The sequence below is a fragment of the Ornithorhynchus anatinus genome, chromosome 20, assembly GCF_004115215.2.
Source record: "Ornithorhynchus anatinus isolate Pmale09 chromosome 20, mOrnAna1.pri.v4, whole genome shotgun sequence".
In the NCBI taxonomy this organism is placed as follows: Eukaryota; Metazoa; Chordata; class Mammalia; order Monotremata; family Ornithorhynchidae; genus Ornithorhynchus; species Ornithorhynchus anatinus.
Window position 1 is genome coordinate 9,751,353 of NC_041747.1, and position 7,225 is coordinate 9,758,577.

General features: G+C 44.8%; 1 long non-coding RNA gene and 1 other non-coding gene across 2 annotated transcripts; both read left to right on the forward strand.

Annotated features, from left to right (window-relative positions):
- The first annotated feature begins 1,322 nt into the window (after positions 1-1,322).
- On the forward strand, positions 1,323-1,459 carry LOC114805979. Its single transcript, XR_003754110.1, has one exon. It is a non-coding gene; the product is annotated as a small nucleolar RNA SNORA7 (small nucleolar RNA).
- Positions 1,460-1,578: 119 nt separating this feature from the next.
- Positions 1,579-6,984, forward strand: LOC114805934. The gene is made up of 2 exons (XR_005661225.1): positions 1,579-1,702; positions 6,618-6,984. It is a non-coding gene; the product is annotated as an uncharacterized LOC114805934 (long non-coding RNA).
- The last annotated feature ends 241 nt before the right edge of the window (positions 6,985-7,225 follow it).

The following is a 7,225-nucleotide window of genomic DNA, read 5'->3' on the forward strand; positions in this document are numbered from 1 at the left end:
AAATGGAACAAGCATTGGTCCTGAAACCTGAGGACCGAGAACCTGTTGGGAAGAATCGGCTACAAGGGTAGTGGTTTGGGCCGTGTTCTCCCACTCTGTCCTTCCGGTAATGCTCAGTCCATTAATGTATTAAGTGCTTACTCTGCAGAGCACTATACGGAGCACTGGAGCTAACCCAATAAAGTAGACACAACCCCTGACCTGCAATACTGGAAGGTTTATTCCCTGGAGGCACTCTGAGCCACTTGATTTTGAAAACAATTCATTCTCTCCTTCCTTTACTCTATGTGCATTAAACCCACCCTATACGTCAGTACCAAGTACCTTAGTAGTCTCAGATTAAGCACTTTAAAATACCTCTTTGTTCATCGTTCTTGAATTGACTTCAAGTAGTAATAGCATGTATTGATCACCCACTGGGTGTGATGACTGTACTAAATGATTGGGAAGTTTATGGAAAGCAAGTGATATATTCCCTGCCCACAGGGAACTAATAATCTATTGGAGGAGACAGATGATAAAGTTTTTTATGGAAGAATCAAAATAACAATGTACACTTGAATAGTTGTATGTACAGAAGTACTGAGGTTGGGCATAAATGTGAAGTTCTAGAGATGGTTGATGAGTTTATATGACTTAAGATGCTGGGAATTGATTGGGGAAATCATGTCAGAGGTGGGCTTTGAAGAGAATTTAGAATAAGGGGAGGGCACTGGCCTGTCCAATCTGGGGAGGGAAGGAGTAACACCAGAAAAATGGGTTGAGCGAGGTACGGTAAAGTCAGTGCGTGGGGAATGACGAAAGTGAATTGGTGGGTGGTCTGTGCAGAAAGCAGATATTTATGGTAGGGACCTGCAAAAACAGTGGTTTTGGTTGGACCCAGGGAGCCAGTGGAGGTTTTCAAGGAGCGGAGAGATCCACCGAGTGACCTTCCAAGGGATGATCTGTGCTGCAGTGTGTAATATGAATTGGAGAGGGAAAAGCTGCAGATGGGGAAAACAGTGAGGAGGCTGGTACCTACTGGGGTCTTACCATGATCTGACCAGAGACGTGGTTGGTTGGATGGTGAGGAAGGGGTGGATCTGGGAGATGTGAAGGAAGAACCAGCATGATTTGACGAGATTGAATGTGAGAGTTAAAGGGCAGGGAGGCATCAGCAAGGACAGTGCTGAGGTTGCGGCTTCCTAGGGATGGTGATGAGTGTTATTGTCTGCTTCTATTTTCATTCCCAATTTGCTTCTTTCAGGGCCCTACAAGCAGTAGGTGCTCACTGCTGCTGGTGGACTTCAACTCTCAAATTTTAAGCCTGATTAAGGCCAAGAACCCTCTCAGGGTTGCACCTGGAGAGTTTCCAGTACTCTACCAGTCTCGACTATGGGAGGGAGAGTCAAGCGGAGGCCTACCCGTTCATTCCTAGCTTGGGCAGTGGCTAGAGAGTGGTAGGCAATCTGCTACAAGTCAAAACTCACCTGCACTGGGCAGCAGTGGCATGGGAGTCAGGGGTGGATACTCAGGTTTACTGCACGGAAGGAGGCAATGGTAAACCACTTGTGTATTTTTACCAAGAAAACTCCATGGATTCACTACCAGAATGACTGCAGATGGAGTTACGGTGTTCTGGGAAAGATGTGTCCATGGCATCGCTATGGGTCAAGAGACGACTCAGAGACAGGACAAGGCCAAGAAGCAGGACTTGGATGAGGTAAAAATATTTTAAGATCACAGGGATCTGTGTGTTTGCATCACTGCCTGCTGAAATCCCTCTGAACCAAAAGCAGCAGGGCCTAGTGGATGAAGCTCAGGCCTGGGAGCCAGAGGACCTCTTCCTGCTGTGTGACCTTGGGCAAGTCATTTAACTTCTCTTTGCCTCACTTTCCCCAACTTCAGTACCGAGATTCAATACCTCTTCTCCCTCCTACTCGAATAAGCCTCGTGGGACAGGGACTCTCTTAACTTCTATCTATCCCAGGAATTAGAACAGTATTTGAAATATAGTAAACCCTTAAATACCATTTAAAAAAAATCCAGCATGTGGGACGATCGAGCTCAACGATGCAAAGCACTATTGCAGGTGTAAGTATTATGTATCAGTCTAGGATATTGCATGCTTCATGCCAATTTTTAAAATTCAGTACAGCCTCCTTATAATGACATTTAAGAGACCGAGAAATAATAGATGCTAGAGCCAATGTGCAAAGATGATTAATATTTCTTAACAGGCATCCAGTGAGTGATTTTCCAGGGTCAGGATATGCAGAATACTTTAGCGAGGTTTACTGTCTGACTTTTTTAGCAGGTTCTATTTTTTACTTCCATTTTTTTTTTCCAGTTGATTTCTAAACTCCTATCAGTCTTGATCTTTTCTTCAATTTTAGATTGGTGTTTTAATTGTAACCATCATTATTTTCTGAATTTTAATTTAATGCCATTTATTTAATCAGTTTCACTGTTGGGAGTTGTTTGGGTTTTTTTTTCTTTCTTGAATGGCCTGTTTTTAAAAGTGCAGTTGTTGGCCGCATCAAGATTACTAGCAAAGCTGAGTCTGCCTCTTCCAGAGCCACACACCTCTCTTGGAGACACACAGGAGGAGGAGATGGCTTTCAGGAGATGGTGGAAAGATGGGAAGAGGGGGAGACCCAGCTTTGCAGTTGTAAGGAAACGGTGACTCGCTCCTTCAGGGTACCCACTTCCCGGCACTTTAGTCCACCCGAGTCACCTGCGGCAGTCATGGGTTGGGTTGGGTTTTTTGTTAGGAGGCAGGTATAGGTTGCATCCCGGTCCTACACTGAATGAGAGTGGTTGAGTTGCCAGGATCCTGAGGTAATTGAGGGATGGGACTGTGCCACAACTGGACCTGAGTCACCTCCCCCTGTCAAGAAAGGGGTGGAAAGGCTTGCCCTCCAGGCAGGGCATGGAGGCAGGCACGGGAGGGGCAGCCCACAGGGAGAGTCAGGTACTAATGGACCCCGGTCCCTACTCTCCCAGCTAAACACTCCCTAGTTAGGTCTAATACAAACAGCAGACCCCTCTCCCACCCCGATCCTGTTGATCGACATTTATAGAGAGAGGTCATCCTTGATACCGAGGTCCTGTACAATGGCAGGACTGCAGACCCCAAAGCGAAGACGATCAGAGCGGTCATTTGGTATGGAGGAATGATAAAATGATGTCCAGGCTGTATTTTATGGAAATGGCCATGCTGCTCTCTGGTGCTTAGTGGATAGAGCACAGGCCTGGGAGTCTGAAGGACCTGGGTTCTAATTCCTGCTCAGCCTCGTCTGCTGTGTGACCTTGGGCAAGTCACTTAACTTCTCTGGGCCTCAATTACATCATTTGTAAAATAGGGATTAAGACCATAAGCCCCATGTGGGACAGGGACTTTGTCCAACTCAATTTGCTTGTATCTACCCCAGTGCTTAGTACTGTGCCTGACACATAGGAGCTTAAATACCAAAATCATTATTATTATAGGTGACCCGAGGAAATCTTTGTATGAGGACATCCCGAAGGTCAGCCTCTAAAAGTCGCTTCTCTTGGCACTAGCGCTTGGGAACTTAGAGCACAAGCAGAGCCTTCTGGGATCATTTCTGCCATTCAGTCTGTTGAGAACAGACACATTGCCCCAGCCAAGGAGGAATGTGTTGGGCAAAAGGTGATTTGTATATTTTTGTAAGCTCTGCACAGGAACAAGTGGTGGCCTTCATGGCCACAATCCAGGGTCGACCCTATGCTGCTCGCCTTCACCTCCAAGTGCATCTCACATCCCACCAGAAGCACTGGAACCGAGACTCATCCTTAGGTGGGAGACACATTCATCTTGAGAGAAATTTCTCCAAATAATTGTGTACCCATTCAGCCAGTTCATCTGGGCAGCCAAACACCTTATTAGGCTCCTGTTCTGATGTTTCCCAAGTTTCTCTGCATCCCTGAGTGTTTAAAATTGAACACCTTGATGTGGAAGTGATTTTCCCATATTACGATTTTGTGCATTTGTGTGAAGTGATTACCTTGGCCACAAAACCCGTAGCCAAAAGACTTTCATCTGATTGGAGTGCTTCTTAGCCGAGACCGGCCTGACCTGCCTTTCCACACAGTGAGGCATAACTAACCCTTTGTTATTCTCACCCTTTTGTACCTCGGAGACATTCATCATGCAGACATCTCATTGCAATGCCAGGGATTCCCAATTCCTATCAAAGAAGGGTAGAGGTCTTGCCAATTCAACAGGACTATCCCCCACTTTCTTCTTCTCCCACTCCCTTTTGTGTCAGTCCTAACTGCTCCCTTTTTTCTCCCCTGTTCCCAGCCCCACAGCATTCATGTACATATCTGTAATTTATTTATATTAATGTCTATCTCCCCACCCCCTCTAGACTGTAAGCTCATGTGGGCAGGGAATGCGTCTGTTTATTGTTGTATTGTGCTCTCCCAAGCGCTTAGAGCAGTGTGCTGTAAGCAGTGCTCCATAAATATGACTGAATGAATGAACGGGATGCCGGACAGGCTTATCCCATCTGAGAAGCTGGCAGGATAGGAGAGAGCTGAAATCTTCCCCTCCTACCAGGTAGCTCCAGGCCCACCCCCATCACCAGGTTTCCTATGCCTTTCCCTCCAGACTTCCTTTCTCTAGGGGAATCTCCCTGCCAGGTTAGGCAGCAGACAAGCCGGAGGCGTGGCAGTGAGAACTGAAAACAGCTTGACCATCGGCCTCCTACCTAGCATGAACCCAATAGTTTTAGGCATACCAAACACACCAACAGTGAACTGCCCCACCGGATGGCATTAAGCAAGTGGACAACGGACAGCCTGTTGACAAGACAGAGCCTCTGGAAGTAGACCTATTCATCCCAGAAGAAAACCAAAAGATCTCGCTATGCTGCTTTGTCTAAGCCCAGACAGCAAACACTTTTGACTGACCCCTGGAATAAGGGTTCCTCTATGTTTTCCTAATCTCCCCCCCCCCCTTTTTTTAAAGGGTATTAAGGGTTTACTATGTGCTAAGTGCTGATGCGCAAGATAATCAGACCGGACACAATCCCTGTCCTACATGCCACTCAGAGTCTAAAGGGAAGGAAAAACAGATATTTATTCCCCATTTTACAACTGAGAAATCAAAGACAGGGAAATTAAGGGACTTACCCAAAGCCCCTCGGCAAGCATGTGGCCAAGCCAAGACTACTACCCAAGTTTTCTGACTCCCAGCCTGTCCTTTTCTCAAAATCTGGCAAAACTGATTCAAGGGGCCTCATCCCAACCTCCCCTTTTGTCCTGGGTTGGAATGGCTACCTTCCCTCTGGAGGACACAAAATCACCCTGATCTACTAAACCACTCTGCTCCTGTTCCCTAAAATCCCATCTGAACAGGTCTCAGGTAACCCCTCCCCACCCACAAAGCTTTCCAAACCTCTGGCTTCCTAAAAGAAACTGACTTGCCGACACCAACTCTCCTTTGCAAAATGAAGGAGCAACCCTTTTTTCCTGCTATACATTGAAATCTATAAAATGTCATCTCATTTGGTGTGCATCTTTGAGGAAGCAGCTATAATTTACAGGACTGTCTCAAACACAGCTTTTTTTTTGCTCTATAGCAACTGCTGGTCTTTCACCTGGTGAAAGGCTATCCAATTTCCCCTTTTTGGGTTTATAAATCTGGCTTTAGTGGCCAAAGGCAAAGAACCTTCATGGATCACCTTGTGTAAAATGGGAAAACAATTTTTAAGTTCTACATATTGAATTACTGACTCAGCCCTCGCCCAATACCTATAGCTATAGGGAAGCACCTTTAGTCAGGGAACAGGTCTGCCAACTCTTATATTTTACTCTCCCAAGCACTCAGTACAGTGTGCTGCACTCAGTAAGCACTTAATAAATGCCATGTCTTGTGAGAGGCTATTAACCAGTTACTAACTTGTTAAGCATGGTTTCTAGTTAGAAATTTAGTAATGGGTTAGGATTCTCTTATTTACCAGGCTTTGGGGTTAAACTATAGAATTACAACAGTACTCGACCCCGGTTTGTTTTTGATTAACTCATAATTAGCAAAGATCTCTATTTTAAATCATTTTAGGTCAAATAACTGTCTCCTGATGACCCTGGAAACAAGGGTGAAGTTAATTTGATGTTTTGGAAACTCGATTCAATCCCATAGAACTGTAGGTAAATGCTTCTGTCTCCTAGGTATTAGGATAACTCTGTTACACTTTCTCAAGTGCTTAGTACAGTGAATGCTCAAATACCACTAACCAATTGATTACTTGGGGAAAGGGTCTGCTCTGAAATTCATTTGTTTGCATGGGGACTCCACTCCACAGAGCACTGGAGCAAGAGGTGCTTGATGCAAGGGTAAATGTCAAGCTAGAAAACTGCCTTGCCTCTGTGCTCACTCAGAGGAAAACACTCCATTTAGAACTGCTCTTGAGCCTTGTAAAGGAAATACCAAAAAAGCAATTTAACATTGTTCATATGCCGTGGTAGCGGAAATGTGTCAAATTCACACCAAATTGCTGAAGCTTGCAATAACACGTACAGGTGAGTTAATGAATCAGACAGTTGGACGAAACAATTTTGGTTGGGTTTTGATTTTCTAGCGGAGGGTGTCTCTCGTTCTCTCTTGCTAGAATGACCCTGCACTTCCAGATGAAGAGGAATGATCACATTTACGTATGGGAGATTCAATTCTAATTTTCACTTGTATGAAACAGAGTGAACTGTGAAGAGAATGACATGATTAAATTGATATACTCCTGGAGTGATAAATCTAATATCTGGAAAGATGTTTTCTCCTGTGCTTGCTTTTGAATTCTAGAAATTGGATTTCAGTATTTTAGCCTTTAAAGATAAGGGGGCAGGCTTTATCTGTTTCTTGTCACAAGTATTTTGTGTTGGCTGTAAAAAGACTTATAAAAGCAACTGATCACTGTTTGTATTGATTTGTATGTCACAAGAGAAGCAAGTGCAGTAAACGGCAGCATCTTTTGACTTTCATTATGGGGTGGTGATTACGACTGAGATGTATTTTTCTTTTGTTGGGTGGTAAAGATTTCTGAAGGGTAAGTATCTAGCGGGACCTGCTCGCTAATGGAAAAGCCAAGAAACAGCTGTGGTGAGTTCGTTTTGATTTGAATCACGGAATTTGGGGGTCTCAGGTAACCTCAACCAAGTGATTACGGAGAATGACCCAGTGCTGTATTACAGTATCTGGCTCAAAGAGAAATCAGATTCAGCT